Source organism: Podarcis vaucheri, assembly GCF_965113315.1.
Source record: "Podarcis vaucheri genome assembly, chromosome: 12".
Taxonomy (NCBI): domain Eukaryota; kingdom Metazoa; phylum Chordata; class Lepidosauria; order Squamata; family Lacertidae; genus Podarcis; species Podarcis vaucheri.
The window spans coordinates 25292813-25314266 of record NC_138750.1 but is presented as its reverse complement, the minus strand read 5'-3'; the positions used below and the strand labels follow the sequence as shown (position 1 = coordinate 25314266).

Sequence of the window (21454 nt, the reverse complement as noted above, 5' to 3'; positions counted from 1 at the left end):
ACCAGGGCAGTTCTTCAGCTGGCGGTATAACAGCTCTGGCCAGTTCATCCTCTTCTGACTCTGACTTTTTACCTGTGTTCTCTTCCAGAGTTGTCCCCTACGATATGAGACATGATGTATCACTCAAGCTGTGCTTACTTAGTACTAGACTCGCTGATATTTGTGGACTGACATCTTTGTAAATATGCATTGAACTGGGCTGCTTGCTGCCAAGTATTAGGACAAAATAGGCATAACATAAAATATTATCAGTTTGCCCGCACAACATGCAGTCACACTGAAGAAGAATAAAGAAGAGAAGGGATGTTTAAAACCTCCCCGAAGTTAATTTTCTATCTCCATTCGCTCAACACAGACATCCGTGCCCTTGCGCTTGATATTTGTCCCTCTGATCCTATGACATCCCTATCCTCCTGTTTATTCTAAATGGCCTGTACCACACTGCAGAAGGCTGCAATCACCTTGTCAGAGCACATTTTATACCCCAAAGTCGCTGCCAGTTTTTGCCCTATACATCAACTCCTTCCTGATTCTGGCTGGCAGTTGCTCCTGCTGCACAGCAATTTCCAGTTATTTATTCAGCTTTAACCCTATTGTAAACAGCCTTGCCATGAATGCACAGTAATTCCATTGGGGCGAGCCATTTTGCTGAAATAACCTGCAAGTGGAAGGATGTTGGCAGTAGTTAATAGGGAAAAGACTCCATGTTGCATTCAGCCCCCATCTCTTTATTGTGGAAGCTTCACCTTTCATATTCTCCCATCTTTTGTTGTGCATATTTTTAGTATTTTCTTTCAGGGTTTTAACATCACAGCCGTTGGCTTTATTATTTTCCCTTCACTGGATCCTGGACTACCTCTCAGACATTGTGCATATATCACCGTCTACCTGGGATTTGGGGTATAGTAAATTAAACAGGATACCAGCAAACCACACTTCATTTGTGTGGATATTATTTTAATCTTCCTTTAGGAAATCAATGTCCAAGAAGAATTTGTTCATGCCTTTCATAGGCTGCACCCTGTAGTAGGTTGTGTTGGCTAAATTTAGCTCCTTCATGGGATATATATATACAGCGGTACCTCTGCTTACGTACTTAATTCGTTCCGGAGATCCATTCTTAACCTGAAACTGTTCTTAACCTGAAGCACCACTTTAACTAATGGGGCCTCCCGCTGCCGCCACACAATTTCTGTTCTCATCCTGAAGCAAAGTTCTTAACATAAGGTACTATTTCTGGGTTAGCGGAGTCTGTAACCTGAAGCGTATGTAACCTGAGGTACCACTGTATACGGTATTCATCACTGAAAATGTTTCTATATACAAATGAGCCACCTCGTTTCAGCCACTTTTAGAGTACAAAGCAATTGCAGAAGCTTGCTAGTAGTGGTTAGAGAGTTTGGCTAGGACTGGACAGACTGGTTCAAATGCTCACTCATCTTAGGAAGAAGAATAGTAGGGGGAAGTAGCAGAAAGAACCATGAAAAAAGATGACGTGGTCCATTCTTGTACAAAGAAAAGAAAGGTGCTGAAGGAAGGGTAGATGGGTAATGATGTCAGAATCCGCTCCAAGCCAGAAGTGTGGGGCAAGGCTTGGCTTTAACTGTTTTACTCTCACCATGTTTCTTAGTATTTATTTTGGGGGCAACGCTTTGATCATGGTTTTGAATTTTTTTTGTTCTATATAAGCCACTCCGGGGGCCTTGGTCAAAAAGCGGCATAGAAAAATTTACAGAAACTCACCGACAAATGAAAAAGGCTTGAAAGGCACTCTGCTGAAATGGCTGTTAAGAACATTAGGGGGCTTCAGGTCATGTGGCCAGTAATTATGGTTGCAATCCTGTACTCTGTTACTTGGCACTGAGCCCCATGAAACCCAATGGGGCGTGTGCTGAGAACTACTCTACAGTTTCATTGTGTCCTGATTTAAGAATGTACAGTGTAAAGTAGGTGGCAAAGCAAGGTTTAATAGTGGCCAGAATACAGCACCAAATATAGGAAGTTGTCAAGAAGAAACTTCATGTGGGAAATGTCTCCCCGGAGCAGAATTAGGAGCCCCTTTCCTGTATCTGGGATTTGTGATAAGGATTTCCAGGTGAGAGGCCACAAGTTCAAGAAGACTTCATCCCTGGCAACTCTGATTTTCTAAATTAATCACTTTGAAAAAGCAAAGTTTTCAACAAGTTAGTTTGTTGAGCCATGCTGCTAGCTGTCATGGCCAATGATGTATTCTTGTTATAAGTAATCCTTCAGTGAAAGTCAAGCTAAACCCAACTGTACACTCTGTTTTAGATTGCTTAAGACGCCATAGTGCCAGTTTTCATTATTATTGATGCTAAACACTTCAAGAATATTTCTTGCTTATACAAAGGTCTTGAAGAGCTTCAATGATTTATGAAGCAAATAGGTTTCCTGGATGTCTGTGAAATACCACTGATGGATTTGGCAAACACAGTAGTAAGCACCCATTACGCCACCTAGAACACAGCATCTAACCTGTTTTTTTGTTCCATTAACAAGTTGTGAAAAAGTCATGATGGTGCTTTTAGCTGTAAAACACTTTAGAGTGTAATCTGTTTTTAGAAGATTAATTCAATCCCAAATACCGTGGAAAATGATAAACAACTTAAAGGAGACAGAGCATCTATCAGTATTCCCCTTTAAAGGAGACTGGAAGCAGATACTATGTTACAGCTCATAATAAGATTTCTTTCTTTTCCTTTCTCTTTTTTTTTTGCTTTGCAAAAAATGAAGAGGAAGCCTCCCACCCACCCCCTCCCTGTTAAACATTGGCCATACCAGAGTTTCTTCAGTTGTATTGTGTGTATTGTAGCCAATTTGGCCTAGCTTAGTATTTCTAGAACTGCAATCAATCTTCGTGTTTATTTTGCATTACAACTGAGCATTACTAAGAACCACAAGCACAGCAAAGCTGTGTGCCTGGTTTGAATGGTGATGAAATGCAAAAAGCCAGACATTTTCACAATCCAAATCCAACCCCTAGTCTCAGCCTGGAGATCTACCCCTCACTACTGTAAAGTTCTAGTAATGAATCTAAGATGTTTTTACAACACGTGCCTGCTTTTTGGTCTCCCCATCCCTCACAGGGTTCAGCCAGGTGGGATTGCAAACTTCCTCTTTTTTTACCAGGCCCTTCTCATCTGATTTTAGCAGCAGCTAGATTTGCACACCTAGGGCACTGAACGTGCTGATATTCCTGCCTCAAAAAAGCTTCAACAGCTCACTGAAGTGAGCAAGGAATCAGAATGAAGGTATGCACTGAAACACACCACAGTTAGGAAACCTTTGTTGCTCAGGCAGGGCCTCAGCTGAGACACTTTCCTGTCCAGGAATGCCCATGGGTGGGCAAGTCCAGTCTCAGTACTATATTCCTTTTGTCAGGAAATGAGTTAAGCTGAAGTTCTGATAACTCACCACAAGGGGCAGCCATGACCAGAACTGAAGGTTCCTTCCTGGTTCTCCCTCCCGGCACCAGCTGATTTCTGCAGGTCACATCAATGCTGAAGGCCTAAGAGTATCACTACTGGCAATTCAGCTGGCAATTCTAGAACCAAATGTGCCATCAATTTGCTGGGTGAAAGGCTTTGTCCTTGTGCAGCAGCCTATGGAGCTGATCCACATACAGAGACTGTTTTCTGAAGGTGAAAGACTGTATTAGGTACAAGCTGAACAGCTAGAATGCCTTGGAAATATACTGCTGTACACCGAAATGCCGGCTCATTTTTCTTCTTCTCAATGCACAAACAGTACTTGTCCCAATGTCTTCCTGAATTTTTGATTCCCTATATACTCATAACTCGTCTCCTAAATTAAAGGATGCAAATGCACACAAGGCAAAGTTGGAAGTGCAGGGAAGAAACAGCAGAGGCCATACATTCTCTTAATTGTGTAAGGAAATAAGATGACAACAACAAGGCTTGAAGCGCCTTTGTTCTCTGGAAAATATTTCCAGTGATCTATGCAGGACTTAATACTTTCATGTATATTTAATATTCCATCATGAAGCACAGTACTTCATGGATACGGAAGCTTACATGATTTTCAGACTACAGCATGCGTGCATAACTCGAGTCACTCTCCTTGAATTTACATGTGAGATTAAAGTCACTGTACAAAACAGCCTCTCCCCGCCCTCATGTGCCATTCTTTGATCTCTTTTATAAGTGGAGACCTTACAACAAATACCCAGAGTAATTGTCCAGATAAAACTTGGAAGTTGGGATTTTTCAGCCTTTGGGACTTCATTGATGCAAAGCTGAAGAAATGTTCCTGCCTCTCTAGAGGTCAGATTAATGACACATTGATTAGAAATCCACTGCCCAGTAATTCTTATGAGATAATTCCAGGGAATATGTTCAACAATAGACCACTGGGAAGCACTTCAGCCAGTGAGTTCATAGACAACGCTTTGTTGTTTTGTTGTTTAGTCGTTTAGTCGTGTCCGACTCTTTGTGACCCCTGGACCAGAGCACGCCAGGCACTCCTGTTTTCCACTACCTCCCGCAGTTTGGTCAGACTCATGTTTGTAGCTTCGAGAACACTGTCCAACCATCTCGTCCTCTGTCGTCCCCTTCTTCTTGTGCCCTCAATCTTTCCCAACATCAGGGTCTTTTCCAGGGAGTCTTCTCTTCTCATGAGGTGGCCAAAGTATTGGAGCCTCAGCTTCACGATCTGTCCTTCCAGTGAGCACTCAGGGCTGATTTCCTTAAGAATGGATAGGTTTGATCATCTTGCAGTCTAAAGAGTCTCCTCCAGCACCAAAATTCAAAAGCATCAATTCTTCAGCAATCAGCCTTCTTTATGGTCCAGCTCTCACTTCCATACATCACTACTGGGAAAACCATGGCTTTTACTATACGGACCTTTGTTGGCAAGGTGATGTCTCTGCTTTAGACAATGCTAGTAATAACCATTTAGATGGAACCTATTTAGATGGAGGACCACAGTTAGGTCCTAGATACAGAATTTAAAGGATGCAATTATGAGCACACAATTAGCATTTCCTCACCGCACTTGCCTTTCCTTGCTGTTACGGGTTTGCATCTCAAAATAATTTTTCAATGTACAGTGATTAATGTGAGGTCGGGTGTGTTCTGTTTTGGCTTGTTTCTCAGTGTTCACTTTATTACACTGTTTTTGCATAAAATAAAGATAAAAAATAATGTAATCTATACAGCAACTGAAAATCTAACAAAAAGTAAGTGTATAAATTAACACCCTTTTTATAAAATATAATTTATTCTACTGTAAAAACAGTCACCCCTTTTAAAAATAAGGGTGGAACTAATGGAGTAACCACTAAGGTTACTTGTGCCATATGCCTTGAGACAGTGGTTCAATCTGCCTTCTGAATATTTATCTTGGATAAGTATTCATTTGTTTTGCTAAATATATGTTTATTCCAAATATAGTAGGTGTCTGTCCAAGCCCTTCAATGCCCCCTTTTTGAGCACATATATGCACACTTGTGCACAAACATATGCATGGTTAACAGCAAAAGAGAAAGAAAAGAAAAGCCATGTTCAACACTCATATGCTATCCCCTCCTATCACAGTTTACTTTTCCTTTCCTTTCTTTTTTACCTTTTAGAACTAATGGTTTAGAACTAATGCTTTTCGGAAAATTACAGGGAGATTTGCGAAATGAGACTTCTTCAAAAACACAATGTTATGCTTCAAATGAACCGTAGATCACAAAAATAAGTAACACGTTTACAAAAATAAGTGCCAAAGACACACTGAGATCACTTTACTAAAAGACAGCCAAAAATACATTTAAATTAGTATTATTTTTACCTTCTAGTAAATCATCAATGCCTCCTTTGGTGGGGGGGAAGGGCATGAAGTTCAGTTTTGTGGCTCCGAGTAAAAAGAACAGTTCTTTTGTCTTAAGTCCCCCCAAATATAAGCATGGGAATTTGTTTAGAAGTATTGTAAAATCTTTTTTTTTTGTTTTTAATCTGAGTGCAGATAAGATGTATAGGAGATATTTGCAATTGCACATTTGGCTGAAACATGTAGACTGCAATCCAGGAAGGCCACAGGTATTGCAGGACAACAGTCTATGGACAGGGAAGGAGCTCTGTATGTTAACAGAACTTCCATCTGTCATAGATAGCAGCAGGAGCCTCTGCATGCCAGGGCTCTGAGTCATGGCTACTAAATAATTGCCCTTGTTTTGGTATAGTTCAGTCTGGTACATAATGGTGAAAAAAGCTTGCTGAATCTTTTGATTGGAGCGTGTTACCAACTCCTCTCTTCTCTTGTGGTCTAGGAGCAGGCTTAAAATAGTATTCCAAGCTTGTTTTGGGTGAAGGGGCTTGTGGCCTGACTATTTTGCAGTATTATACTACTTCGCCACACAATCATCAAATCGCCACCTCCTGCGGAATAGCGAACCTCGAAAATGTCATGGCAGAGATAGCTGTTTTGGAATGAAAGCAGACTTATGCCTAATCTAGCACAGAGAAGACTAGTACGGTCTTCTTTTGGCCGAACATTTCTTTACAGCCGAACAGGGCTGCCTTCAGATAGCACTGCGAGTGGGGGAATAGATAAACCCAGGCATTATGGTCTGCACCTCGGTAGCTGCTTAGGTGCAGGTTCTAGCTGGGCAGCATAATAGTGTGGGGCAGCACTGCAGCCCACATGCTTGTTCTCTGAAAAAAATATAGTTGGAATGACAAGTAAAAGAAGGTCATTGAAGGTTCTGTAAACACATGCTATAAGGAATTTATACACCGGATTTATATGCCATGAGATATAGTTGCCTGGAGAATTCTGAACAGCCCTTCTGATATAGCAGCCTTTCTGAAATACGTTTTTCAGCCTGTCCTATCCTCCTAAGGGGGCTTTTAGGTCATTGACCCCTGTTTGCCCTTATGGTGGACCAGACAGTCCAGTAGGCCAGATATTTACCTTTCCAACCCTGGTGGGCCAACTTTGACAGGAGAGAAGAACCACCCACTTGTCAATCATCTAACATTATGTTGTTGCCAGCTGATTCATTGGTGGGTTGTCCTGCTCACCTGTCAAAATAGCCCATCAGCCCAATAGCTGGCCATTAGGGTGTGGGCAGAGAGATGCTGTGAAAGCAGGATTGAACTCTCTGTGCATCAGCTGTTTGTGCCAAAGAGCGTGCTAGGACCATCAAGCTTTTACACCTGCCGTGCTTAAGATGCTACTTAAGTATTCTTGTCTTCTTTTAACATTTTTGTAAAGAATATTCTTTGCCTTTTTAGGTAGGAACACAGATGTGTTTGATTATTGATACCATTGAAAGGTTTGGAATTTCATCCTTGTATTGTTTATATTTGTGTTACTTTGTAATTGTATTATTGCATTTGTGTGTATCTGTTGATTCTTGGGAGCTGCCTTGGGAGCCTTTCTGGCTGAAAGACGGCATATAAGTAAACAGTAACATAACAACCTAAGTACAGATAGGTAGCCGTGTTGGTCTGCCATAGTCAAAATAAAAAAAATCCTTCCAGTAGCACCTTAAAGACCAACTAAGTTAGTTCTTGGTATGAGCTTTCGTGTGCATGCACACTTCTTCAGATACACACTGTGTGTATCTGAAGAAGTGTGCATGCACACAAAAGCTCATACCAAGAACTAACTTAGTTGGTCTTTAAGGTGCTACTGGAAGGAATTTTTTTATTATAACAACCAACTTAACCTAACCTAACCTAACCTAACCCAACATGTGTGGAAAGGCCCCCAATGTACTCAGATGACACCACAATTCATGGACCTCATAGAGATTAGACTGTGGAAAATCATTGAATGAATTAGAGGAATAAGTGGAAATAAACCAAGGTATTATTTCCATTGCATGTTCTGCAAAAATAAGTAGTATACCTGAATAAAGGTATAATATATGACCTGGGTATTGCAATAAAATACCTAGAAGATGTGTGTGTTTTTTGTTTGTTTTTTAGGATCACTTGTAAAATTAACTATAGTAAGGTGGTAAAATATTGATTGTTTACCACAACAGGTGTTTTCACTTGTTTTCCATAATGCAATAACGAATCTATCACTTGGTTTTATTTGGGTGCTTTCACGCATTACAAAGTCCAACCAATAGGATTGTTTTGTGAGTGTACAAGCAGTTAAGATGAGACAATCATGATGCTCAGTAGATGTGCAATATGCATTCAGTGTTTATTCAGGAAATTTTCAGACAGGGAACTGCCATCAGCATATTACCAGAATGTACCACTGGGACCTGATGATTGATTTTGCACATCATAAAAATAGCTAAGGAGATTTGCATTTGTGGCTGAATTATATTGTATAAAGGTAAGGTTGCTAATGCATACATTATCATGGCAAAGGCATAATTTTGTTTACATCGACCCTTCAGATGGTTGAGTTTGGAATTGAAATAGGCCGCCCAAAAATTAAAGTATTGGTTTTTGAATAGTCAGGTGACACCTTGGATCAGGAACCTATGGTCATAAAAACATTGTTGGACTATATAGCTTCCTTTGTTCCTGACCATTGCACATGTTGGCTGGGGCTGATGGCAGCTAAAGTCAAACGACATCAAGCTTCCTATCTCTCCTCTAGGCACACAGAACAATGTACAAAAACTAGCCCCAAGCTTCCTAAGAAAAATCTCTGAGCTTATAGAATGCTGATGGCTGGTGTCTCTCTCTTTCCATAGGCAAGAAAGGATCTAAAGAAAACAGATGTCAGACGAACTGTAGTGGGTTTCACAGAATCCCTCTCATCTAGTTAAACCACTCATGAAGGAGTTGCAGGGTCATGCCAACTACCCTCTACCCTGATGAGCATGCAATTTTAGTGGGCAACTCTGTGCATGAAGATAACATTGCCTTTGGAGCAGCTCAGGGTACCTTCAGAAGGCCATGGAATATCATCACTGGGTGTGGAGCTAGTCCCCAAATGTGTGATTTCAATGTCTGAAGACTTGAGGTTTTCATGAAGTCATGACACATGGAAATGATTGGCATTACCAATAAAGTCTATGGGTGCTCGAAATACAAAATATTGTCTCAACTGTTTGGGGGTGTGGCAGAGAAGGAGAATGAAGGGCAGGGGCAGTTTATAGTAAGTATCTTGGACGGGGAAGGACAGATCGTGAAGCTGAGGCTCCAATACTTTGGCCACCTCATGAGAAGAGAAGACTCCCTGGAAAAGACCCTGATGTTGGGAAAGATGGAGGGCACAAGGAGAAGGGGACGACAGAGAATGAGATGGTTGGATGGTGTTCTTGAAGCTACTAGCATGAGTTTGATTAAACTGCGGGAGGCAGTGGAGGACAGAAGTGCCTGGCGTGCTCTGGTCCATGGGGTCACGAAGAGTCGGACACGACTAAACGACTAAACAACAACAACAACAATCTTGGACGGGGGATGAGAGATTGGGAGATGCCTTTCCCATTCCTAGAACTGCATCCACCCTCACAATATAGCTATTTAAATTATTTTCAGGTTTGGCACTGACAGCCCTGTAGCACTGTCTAGCACAGCAGGGGAAGGACTCAAAACAAAAGTCCTTTAGTCTTTCTTAATTCCTCAGACTTAGACTGTGTACACACAGCAGAGTGGATTCAGTGCATCCCATGTGTGCAATTTTTTTTGGTGTCGCCCACATGTTGTTGTCCTCATCCAAATGGCAGCCCATACTTCCTCCCATTTAATTCAGATTTTCCGGATAATGGAGTAAGGAAAACAACAACAAAAACAGAAAAATCACATTTTGCCGTACAATGGATGTACTGAAGTACACTGTGTGAAGAGGGTTTTTTAAAAACGCACATGGTGATGTTTTGCTGAGTGACATCTATCCCACTTCCTACTTCCACTGGTCAGGTCAATGATGCTGTCCAAAAACATGTCAGCTAGCTGCTCTGCCTCTCCTCCCTCTTCTCCTAACACTGTATAACTCTGCTGTTTGTCTGTCCCTGAGCTCTTATCTTCCTCAAAGCTGTAAATCAAGACTGACTCCCTCCTCTCTGGAAGCTACAGAAGAAGAGGGAGGAGACTTCCACCATTCCTCCTCCTCTTCAGTCCAGCCCCTGACATGCACTCATTTTGTGCAAATACAACCCATCAAGCAACTCCCAATAGTGTAGACAGGAAACTCTGAGACAGTTTAACGGAAAGTGCTCACATGTGCGCAAACATGCACAAAAGCACATACGAGGGGAAAAATTGTGCAATCCACATAATCACAGCCTTACCCTCTCCCCAAGTAGCTGAGCTGCACTATGACTAAGGAACATATTGGGGGGGGGCATACACTGCAAGATTTTGTTACAGGTCCCATTTGTTTAGTCACATCTGCAAATTGAATTCTGATTTATCATTTTGTATAGATCACGTTATTAATTTTTGTGTAGGTGCCATCCATCACTCCAATCAAAACATGCAATTTTGTGCAATTTGTGTATCTCACCCCAATCTTTGCACAGTAAAATGTAAAAACGGATAGTAAAACAGCAGTCATATTTCTCTGACAGCCAGTGACTAATAGTCTGACCTCCTAAACTGCATTTACTGTTCACCAATGATTATGTCATTAGGAATGAATTAGATACTCAATGAGGGGAATCTCCAAATCTAGTCTGCCACAATGAAAATCTCAATTATCTGACTTGTAGGGGAAGCATCAGTATTTTTTTTAATAATAATAAAAAAGCATTGCTTTATCACTGGAGACTTTTATTTGCTATCATGGAAAAGAAATACAGGTACTACCATGGAAATATTCTGAACAGCTCCAGAGTCTAGGACCAAAACCAATGTTTAATCAGAATCTCATTTCTTTCATCTGGAATCCATTAATAGTAAGAGCTGTTTGACATTGGAACGGACACCTTCAGAAGGTGGTGGACATTACAGGTTTCTAAGCAAAGGTTAGATGGCCATCTGTCAGTGATGCTTCAGTTGAGATACCTGCATTGCAGGGGGTTGGACTAAACGACCCTTGGGTTCCCTTCCAACTCTATGATTCTAAGTTTTTTTGTTTGTTTACTTTTTTCTTTCATAATTAAAATAATTTGAGTGTCATATTTTTATACACAAGCCACTGAAGGCTAACTCTCCAGATTTCTATGTATAAGGTCCTTGCATTTATGCCCTAGGGACACGGGTGGCGCTGTGGGTTAAACCACAGAGCCTAGGACTTGCCGATCAGAAGGTCGGCGGTTCGAATCCCCACAACGGGGTGAGCTCCTGTTGCTCGGTCCCTGCTCCTGCCAACCGAGCAGTTAGAAAGCACGTCAAAGTGCAAGTAGATAAATAGGTACCACTCCAGCGGGAAGGTAAACAGCGTTTCTGTGTGCTGCTCTGGTTCGCCAGAAGCAGCTTAGTCATGCTGGCCACATGACCTGGAAGCTGTACGCTGGCTCCCTCGGCCAATAAAGCGAGATGAGCGCCGCAACCCCAGGGGTCCCTTTACCTTTATTTTATGAACCACATATGAATATATTAACATATTGATGAGCATGCAACAGGCTTCTCAAACAGATTTCTACTAGCCATGATGGCTATGCTCTGCCTCCACGGTCGCAAGCAGTAATACCTCTGATAGCAGTCGCTGGAAACCGCTGGAGGGAAGAGTCCTCCTGTGCTCAGGTCCTGCTTGTGAGTTTTCCACAGGCATCTGGCTGGTCACTGTGAGAACAGGATGCTGGTCTAGATGAGCCATAGGCTGATCCAGCAGGCTCTTCTCATGTTCTCAAAAAGAACCGAGAGTCTTTGGACATCTTAAAGACCATCAGATACTTTGCGACATAATCTTTAAACCCTGTTCCATGCCCTATAAGCACAGGACGTCTTTGCCTAGACTAGAGGCACTTTGGCCCACAGATGTCAGTGAAATAAGAGGGCAGTATCCAGTATTCTCTCTGTGTGACGGGTTCATGGGGGGAAACTGCCCCATGAGCCCTTGCTACAGGGAAGGAGGGGAAAGCCTATGTAAGGCTGCTTCCCCTGGAGCTCAGAGCCATTTTGCTTTGAGAGCTTTAATCAAAAGCAGGCTGTGGCTCTGCTCCAGTACACCTGATAGCCTCTGAAGTGTTGCAAGACTCTCTGGTATTGCTGCGGCAACAGGGTACTTATTTTGCATTTACTGCATGTCAAATCACTCAAGGTGGTTATCAGTTTTAAAGAACTAAAACAAAATAAAAATAAAAAACACTGCAAAATAAAATACAGTGCTCAGTGGCAGAGCATCTGTCTTGCATATAAAAGGGCCCAGGTTGAATTCCTGATGTCTCCAGGTACATCTGAAGAGTTGCTGCAGTGTATCCAACACTGAGTTATATGGACCAATGGTACAAGGCAGCTTCCTGTACTCCTAAAATAAATAGAACAACAGAACTCTCAGGTAGACTGGTGGTCCTTTCAGGATTGAGCAGCATGGCTAGGAATACTTCATTTTTGCCTTTCTCCAGGTAAAAAGGTAGGTAAAGGACCCCTGGACGCTTAAGTTCAGTCAAAGGTGACTAGGGTTGCGGTGCTCATCTCGCTTTCAGGCTGAGGGAGCTGGCGTTTGTGAACAGGCAGCTTTCCGGGTCCTGTGGCCAGCATGACTAAACCACTTCTGCTGCAATGGAACACTGTGACAGAAACCAGAGCGCACAGAAACACCATTTACCTTCCTGCCGCAGTGGTACCTATTTTATCTACTTGCACTGGTGTGCTTTCAAACTGCTAAGTTGGCAGGAGCTGGGACAGAGCAACAGGAGCTCACTCCGTCTTGGGGATTTGAACTGCCAAGCCAACCTTCCAATTGGCAAGCCCAAGAGGCTCAGTGGTTTAGACCACAGTGCCACCCATTTCCCTTCCTTCAGGACAACACACGTCTTCACTAGCACCAGGAAAGCTAGAGGAAGGGCTGCCCATCTGGAATTGGTCACTACATAGCTTCTCACTATAGCCCCCTGGATGCACTTGTTGTACAAAGGGCCTGAAGTTTCATGGCTCTTTCCAGCCCCTCACATGCTTAGGAAGACAGGAAGCTGCCTTATACTGCATCAGACCTTCGCATAAAATTGGAGTTCAGTTTTAATCTGACAACAGTTTTCTCACGACTCTTACAATGTGATTCAAATGTCCAAGCTCTCACAATTTACCTTCCTTAACATACTTCCTGACGTGGAAGCTTTCCCCCATGTGGCACATTCCAACTTGCAAAATTTCCCACCAATATTCTGAGATGGTGCTATTTTGTGTGTGTGGACTGTATTGCGTGAATACCTGAATGTATAAATCTCTTCTCTTGTGGGTTTGTTTGAAGCGATTAGGAAAAAATAGTAGGACGATTTCCAGATCTTTTGGTGGCTGCATCTCTAAGTGCCATGTTTCATGGAAGTGTTAACAGAATAATGCTTTGTGTCATGCGCTAGTTATTAGGTTCATAATGACTATAATACTGTCTTTGTAATATTTGCTAATACAGTAGAAAAATACAGTATGCTAATTGAGTGTTCTTTGAAGATTAGCTACTGCAAGGGGAAGTATGATCCAGTGCTAATATGGTAAAAATCTATTAAAAGCCACAACCTTGGTGCTTTAAAAGGAATTATTTTAACAGATTAAGAGTTGCTTGAAAGGGCTCCTCAAAGATCACATATATCATGGAAACGTTAGTTCTTCGAGTACATCTGTATCTGTGACATATTACAGTGCTTGCTGCTGGAAAGGACAATTCTCCTGATGCAGTAAAGTGCCCTGCTTTGAATATGTTTTAACCACGAGATGTATTTTATTATGTAAATGTACTACAACATGTGTCACCTGTCCAAGAGCTGCTCTTCAAGCATCTCTCTGAGCAGTTCGTGGCTATCATGAACAAGGTCTATAGACACCATGATTTCTAAACTGCAGTCAGCTTAAAATTACTCTTTTTTATTTCCTACTTAGCTAATGGTTGACCTATTCCTTTAAGTGTTCGTAACTGCTGGATAAATGGGTCTTTGCCATGCACGTCTATTTTGTATTGTTTTAGTTCTGATTCAAATTTATAGACTGCTTTTTTGGTTTTAACTTTATTTTAAACAATGACTTGAGATGCTTCTGTAGAAGCTGATTACTAATGAATGGTGATGATCATGATGATAATAATTGCTCAAAAGCACGGGTGGGTAGACCTCATACTACATAGCTTTTCCTATCTTTTAAGACCAGGAGGCTGAGACCCCTCCAATCTGCAATGATTATTTTAAAGAAACCCAGCACACTGCCCACACCTCTGAACTTTTTGTAACTGAAAGAACTTGAAAGTGCAGGGGGGGGGGGATAAGGAATAAAGTGAAAGAAACAGGAAGAAAATATAGCACAGGGAAATGGAAAAGATAGGAAATTTGGGGAAATGAAAAAGCCAATGTGGGAGCGGGAAAAAATCATGAGGTGCCTTGAAAAGAATGGGGGACCAGGGGATGTCCCCCCCCCAGTTATTTGGAGGAAGAGATTACCTGCCAATCAACTTGCCTCCCCTCACAAAGCCCCTGTGAAGCTCATTGTCGGCCCAAAATTTTCATTTTTGTGACTAGGATTTCCCTTCTGCAACAAAATGGCTACTACCCCTGTAAAATGATGCTGGGAGGTTCTATCTATATTTGCCATTTTGGTGTATATTAAGGACCTTCACAAAATGGCTGTTGCTTCTGATCCATGTATTGTTAATCCATGTGTCATTTATTAATATCTGCTTATCCTGCAGTTTGTCTGGGGACCCTGGTGTTGCTTGGCCTACCTGCAAAGCGCTGCAGTCTCTTGGGGCCTAGTGGAGCGAGTGAGGCCTTGTCTCCCCACCCTCTGAGGTGTTGCCTTCTTAACCTTTCCAAAAGTCTTGTCATTTGATGTCAATTTTCTTCAAGAACGAGGTCTCCAGGGGGAGGGCAAAATTAATCCTGACAGGACCAAAGCTCCAAGGATATTGGGAACGGTAGTACGATGCAGCAGAGATGTGTCCTGTGTTAAAATCGAGAAGAGAAGACAGAAGACTCAGAGAATGAAGGACAAGGCAACCGGCAGAAAAAGCTGAAAGGGCAGTCAGGGGCTTTGCCAAGCAGCCATTTGAAAGAGGGAGATCTCCATGGGCTACCGGGCCTAAGTTCTGCTGAAGGAGTCGCTTCAAGGTCTGAGGGCGACTGGAGCTGCTGAACGCTGAATTGCCTTTGGAAAGAGCTCCTTGCTGCGGCCCGGGAGAAGCGGGAAGTTTGTGTCATTTTCTGCTTCTTTTTATCTTTACTATTTATCTATTTCTTTTTTAGAAAACTACCTAGCTCCTTGTTAAATCCCATATGCCCAACTGCACAAAAACTTGTTTCACAGTGCATAATTTTTATTTTTGACAGAGCACAAAATGTGTCAAGCTGCATGTTAGAATAAACCCTGGAAGGATGGTATTAAGAAATGTAATAGTTTAAAGACACACACACACACACACACACACACACACACACACACACAGGGAGTGTGTGTGTGAGAGAGAAATAAAGAAATAAATTGTGCCATTACTTGCACCAATATTTAGTTTTGTGACTAGGATTTCCCACAGGACAGAACAAGTCAGCCAGATATGCTTAATTGGCTTGAGTTGTTCTTCCACCTTCATGAACGGAGATAAGTATTATTATTATTATTATTATTATTATTATTATTATTATTATTATTAATTTTATTCCACCTTCATGAACTGACATAAGTATTACTACTACTACTACTACTACCCCAAGGTCCAAGGGCAGGTTACAACAATTAAAACACAATATTAAAAAATGGTTTAAAACAAGTTACAATTAATGAAATAAGGTGGTTCCTAAGAATATACTGGTACATCTCAACTGTCAAAAGTCAGTGCATTTTTAGCATTTGCTAGTACCTGTATAATGAAGGTGCCTCACATACCTCTGTGAGAAATAAACTTAGGGGCTGCCACAGGGAATGCTCTATCCTAAGTCGCCACCACACTGAGTCTCTGAGGGTGGTGGGACACCAAGATGGCCCCCTTTCCTGATCTTAGCACCCAAGAGGGTCTGTAGAGAAGGGGACAGCCTTTCATATATTTTTTGGATCTGAGTGTTAAACACGAACATGATTACTTGGAATTGGGTCCAGAAACAAACCAGTGCAACTGTTTTAAAATGAGATGCGAACCCCTGCCAGATAGCTTCTGAGTCCTCTTCAAGAGCAGCCCCACATAGAGCATATTACAATATTGCAATCTGTAAGTTACCAGAGCATAGAATCATAAACTGTCGAGTTGGAAGGGACCCTGAGGATCATCTTGTCTAACCCCCTGCAGTGCAGGAATCTCAACTAAAGCATCCATGGCAGAAGACCATCCAACCTCTGCTTAAAAACCTCCAATGAAGGACACCATCTTCAGAGGGAGTTTGTTCAACTGCATGGAGTACAGTGGTCAAGTAATCTCTGTCCAGAAGCATGATAGGTGGTGAACCAGCCAGAGCTGAAAAAAGGTACCACCAAGGGCACCTGACAGTCTAGTGACAGTGTTGAATCTAGGAGTACCCCAAAGCTGAAGACCTGCTTCTTCCAGGTGAATGCAGTCTTATCCAGGCTGTCTCCTCACCTTCTGGACGTGAGACTTGGAACACATAGCAACTCCATCTTAGGATTCAGCTTCAGTTTCTTGGCCGACATCCAACTCATCACTGCCTCCAAGCACTGGTCTAGCACCTCTACTGATTCTGCTGGAACAAATAGATGCGCATCATCTGCACAGTAAGTACCATAAAAGCAATATATCAGAACTTTTAAAGAGTGGTCATTTTCACCTGCTCACATAGTTTCTATTCTTTAGTGCTAAAACATGTTTTGCGTATGCTCATTGAATCCAAGGGTTGGGGAGGGGGAACGGTTGGCTGTAAAGGTGGGAAACCAACCATCCCTTGGTCGTTTCTTTAAAATATCTCAAATATCTTATCTGGTGGTTTGGATAATTGTACGCCCTTGCCCTGTGGTGATCCAACTACTGCAGCCGTGAGTCATGGTGACCCATAGATGTATGTAAATCCTGTGTAAAACCTGCTGTTCAAGTGACATGAGATGCTTGAAAGTGGCAAAGTCACAGCAATTCAAGGGCAGCCAACACATTGCCCTCCAGATGATGTTGAACTGTAACTCTTATCATCCCTGATTATTGGCAACACTGGCTGGGGCTGATGGGAGTTCTAGTCCAACAATATCTTTGAGACTAGAGACACCGTGCTGGTTATTCCTGCAATAAGTGGTCATCTGTTTCCATACCCAGCGAAGCAACAACGTGTCTTTCGAACATATGGAAAAGTGATGATTTCCTCTGTAAAATGTCATAGGTCTATATTCTCTAATTTAAATGCATCCCATACATGGAATTATAAAATCACCTGAGGACTCTTGTGGTATGAAAAAAGGCTATGGAGGCAGTCAAACTAATGTCTGCAATAAGCTATAAAAACTGAGACGCATTTTTTAAAAAAGGGAATCTGGATGAATCGTTCTTCAATCCCAAATATGGTTTCTGCTGATGAGAGCATTAGGAATTTCTGTCTGGTATGTGCGTGTGATGGCTTAGCTGTTTGGCCATTATACAATGTTCATCGGAGAAATCCACACATTTTCCTGGGCTAAATATTCAAACACATTCTTTTGAAAAGATTGATTCCTGCTCGGTTGCAGCATAGTTCATCATCTTCTTAGCGCGGGAATGAATAGATGGTCGTCTCTTTCTCATCTCAACAATTGTAAGCCTGTATTTGGCTAGCAACGGGGCTTGCTGGATGAAGCCTGACTGCTTCGCATTCAGTTCCTTTGTTAGTGCCAGCAAACGATATAGTAGTGTTAAGTAGGGTTCTTTTCTCCCCCCTTCAAGATACAAGAATAAACATCAGTAGCATCTGTCCAAAATATATGCATTGTGGACATTCTCACACAAAGAGATGTATAATAGCTTTACACTTTCAGCAAAGCATAGGGAGAATTGGCTCGTGTCAATGCTTTTATATACAATACTTCTAAAAAAGAAGGGGGGAAAACAAGACCTTGCCTAGCAAACCCTGATACAACTTTATACAATTCTAATATTAATCCTGGGATTCTATGTGGTGTTGCAAGGAATTGCATGCCAAACATCTTGATACACCACATTCTTCCTTCTCCAAAGTTGCTGCATGGTGTCATTTATTTATTATAAGAAATCCCAGATTCTTTCATTATGCTAGAGAAAATTTGAACCTCTGCAGAGTACAGCCCCATCTGAACTAGGGTCTAAATTCAACAGTGCCAATTGTACCAACTTTTAATGGAGGCTAAGAACTGCTTCTGTTCTGCAAGGCCAGTGTCAGTACCTGCCAGGCATACTTTGGCAAAGGGCCCATTACTGATGCCTACCCGGTCTCATCCTACATTTTGTTATCCATATTTGGTTACCACTAAACAGTTGGCTCTCTCTAGCTATCATTTTAGTTTCCCACATACAGAGCCAGGCTATCGGTCCATCTAGCTAATATTGGCTATGCTGGGGTTTTTCATTTTTTCTACTCCCAGGGCCCTCTGCAGACAACGGAAATTACTGAAGCACGCCAGTCACTAAGTAGAAGTTGCAGGCAGAGTTTAGCACAATCAGCTTGTAGTTATTGAAATAATTTTCTGCTGCTCTCTTAGCCATCTTTGGAAATTGCTAAATTCTTTGCCACAGCATTTTCCTTGTGGCAAGGAGTTTCACAGCTCAGCTTTCCTCAAGCTAGGCACAGACATTTGTTTTAGAGGTATTGTGACTCCCCATTTTAGGCAGAATTTGCAGGTCCAGAGGCTCTAAGTGGAGACAGCTTATTCTTTCATATTTTTCGTTGCGCACCCCCACATGCTTTTCAGTGAATTTTTACCCATATCCTGTAATTTCATCTCCCATTCTCCTTTCACACTCCATTTCTGTCTTTTACACACACAGGAGGACTCAGGGGGTTCTGGGGACTGGTAGTGAGCATATTTGCAAGCTATGGTCCTGAGAATGCCGGCCCTTGCCCCAAATCCACCTGGAGGAATAACTGAATCTGCCTTTACTTCAAGAGACACATGACTATTTTGGTTGCATGTTAACATTGCTTTCTGATATATGCATCAAATATATATGCTAATTCATTGTGTGTGTGTGTGTGTGTGTGTGTGTGTGTGTGTGTGTGTGTATGCAGCTTGGTATCTAATATTTATTATGGCAGGCGAAAATAAAGTGTCAGTTGGCAAATTCTGGTTGTGGTGTGTGCAGAATGGAAGCCCTCTCAAAGTCTAGCTTTAAAATCCGCTTGATAGCAATTTCCCTTTCTCTGCAACAATAACTCTATGATATGCATGAAGGAGTTAATATTTACCAAGGTGTAGCAGACAGAGGGAAAATAAAATGTTATAGCTGAAAGTATCTAATGCGCCTGTTTCATAGACGAGTAATTTAAATATGTTTGGAACTGCTAGCATTTCCAAGAAGTCTGGAAAATTCCTTCCTTCTGTCAAGCTCATGAAACCTATAAGTTACTGCTGCCTTCACCTCTCTCTCTTTCTTTCTCTCTCTCTCCACATTTCCTAGCATTCTGGTGCTTTTATGCAGTTGCTAAACTAGTTCTAAATATATATACTTTATTCTGAAGAATGGGAAATGCATATGCATTAGGAAAGTGGAATTAAGCTCTGAAACGTTTAAACACTAGCATGCTACGAAAAGCATGCCACTACACAAATAAGAGAAATGCCATTTATGGCTAGTCTAAGGGTGGGGGAACCTGTGTCTCTTCTGATGTCCTGACCACATAACACCAGTCTTGAAAGACCTACATTGGCTCCCAGTACGTTTCAGAGCACAATTCAAAGTGTTGGTGCCGACCTTTAAAGCCCTAAACAGCCTCAGTCCAGTATATCTGAAGGAGCTTCTCCACCCCCATCGTTCTGCCCAGACACTGAGGTCCAGTGCCGAGGGCCTTCTGGCGGTTCCCTCACTGCAAGAAGCCAAGTTACAGGGAACCAGGCAGAGGGCTTTCTCAGTAGTGGCACCCGCCCTGTGGAACGCCCGCCCACCAAACGTCAAAGAGAAAAACAACTACCAGACTTTTAGAAGACATCTGAAGGCAGCCCTGTTTAGGGAAGCTTTTAATGTTTAATATAATATTGTATTTTAATTTATTGTTGGAAGCCGCCCAGAGTGGCTGGGGAAACCTAGCCAGATGGGCAGGGTATAAATAAATTATTATTATTATTATTATTATTATTATTATTATTATTATTATTATTATTATTGGACTCCAGCTCCCATAATGTCTAGCTAGTGTGGCCAATGGTCAGGGATGGTGGGAATTGTAGTTCTACAACATCTGGTGGTTTCCCAACCATGAACTACTTAGTACCTCCAATTTCTCATGTCGTCCCCCCCCCATTTCCTTTTGAAAGGGATGGAAGTATATGATTTCTGGCACATTCAGTTTGTAAATATCTTTGAACATGTTAGGAACAGTTAATTTATGTAGCAGAACTCCCACTGTGAAGGATTTCAGCTAATGCGTTTGTCTGACCCCTAGATTCCCATATAAACCGCAGTTTGTATCCATCTAGTTACTCAGCTACCTCAGAGAATTTAAATATATGTGCCATTGGCTCCATAGTTTTTAAAAAATGTGCTTGATAGCCTGCTCATATACATATCCCAATAATAAACTCATAGAGACATTATGAAAATCAAATCTTGTTTATTTGCAATTCCCCAATCTTCCCCATCAACAAAACAAAACAATAGATGCAAATAATTTTTTCTCCAAACAAACCATCTTCAGCTAGTTTTATTCTGTGGGCTTTTTTTTTCTTCCAAGGAGCAGGAAAATTACATAAGTGACAATGCCAGAAAGTCTAGATTTATTACTTTTTTTAATTTTCTGTTTATGCTGGCAATGAGTGAAAAAATAAAATTTTGTAATTTTGAGGAGAGAATAATGTACTTTTTTATTAAAACAGAAATGACACACTGCTGCATATCTAACGTGATTTAGTGTTTTTATTAGTTATAACTGTTTTAATACCTCACTAACTATTGTATCCTCCCTTAAGGCTTTCATTGTTCTCATATGCTAGAAACAAATTGATAATTCAGAAAAAAATAAAGTATTTCTTAGTTGTTTGCTAACAGCAGAATAGCAATCAGTCACCACAGGGTTACCACAATGGGCATCATTATATCTGGAACCTTATCAATTTCACTATATGGGTAAGTATTATTGCTGCATACCGGAACTCCTTTGGTGTTATTGCTTAATTTTAATTGTGATTGTAAAATGTGAAAAATGTGGATATTTAAACAACAATTAAACACCTGCTATACTTGTTGTGCGTTGGCATTTAAAGATATATTGAGTGTTTAAAAATCTGCTGATTCAGATATGAGGCTGAACAAAATAAAGGGGAGGGGGAGTCAT

General features: G+C 41.5%; 2 long non-coding RNA genes across 3 annotated transcripts in view; both read left to right on the top strand.

Moving 5' to 3' along the window:
* The window catches only part of LOC309515600, a 29071-nt gene extending 19944 nt beyond the window's left edge, over positions 1–9127 (top strand). Inside the window, exon 5 of the long non-coding RNA XR_014212555.1 lies at positions 8693–9127. This is a non-coding gene — a long non-coding RNA (uncharacterized lncRNA). The remainder of the gene's footprint in view (positions 1–8692) is intronic.
* Positions 9128–14708: 5581 nt separating this feature from the next.
* The window catches only part of LOC309515591, a 190279-nt gene continuing 183533 nt past the window's right edge, over positions 14709–21454 (top strand). The window contains exons 1-2 of one of the 2 annotated variants that reach the window (XR_014212538.1): positions 14709–15218; positions 16564–16748. This is a non-coding gene — a long non-coding RNA (uncharacterized lncRNA). Of the gene's footprint in view, positions 16749–21454 lie in introns of both variants that reach the window. The other variant, XR_014212539.1, reaches the window with a different exon arrangement.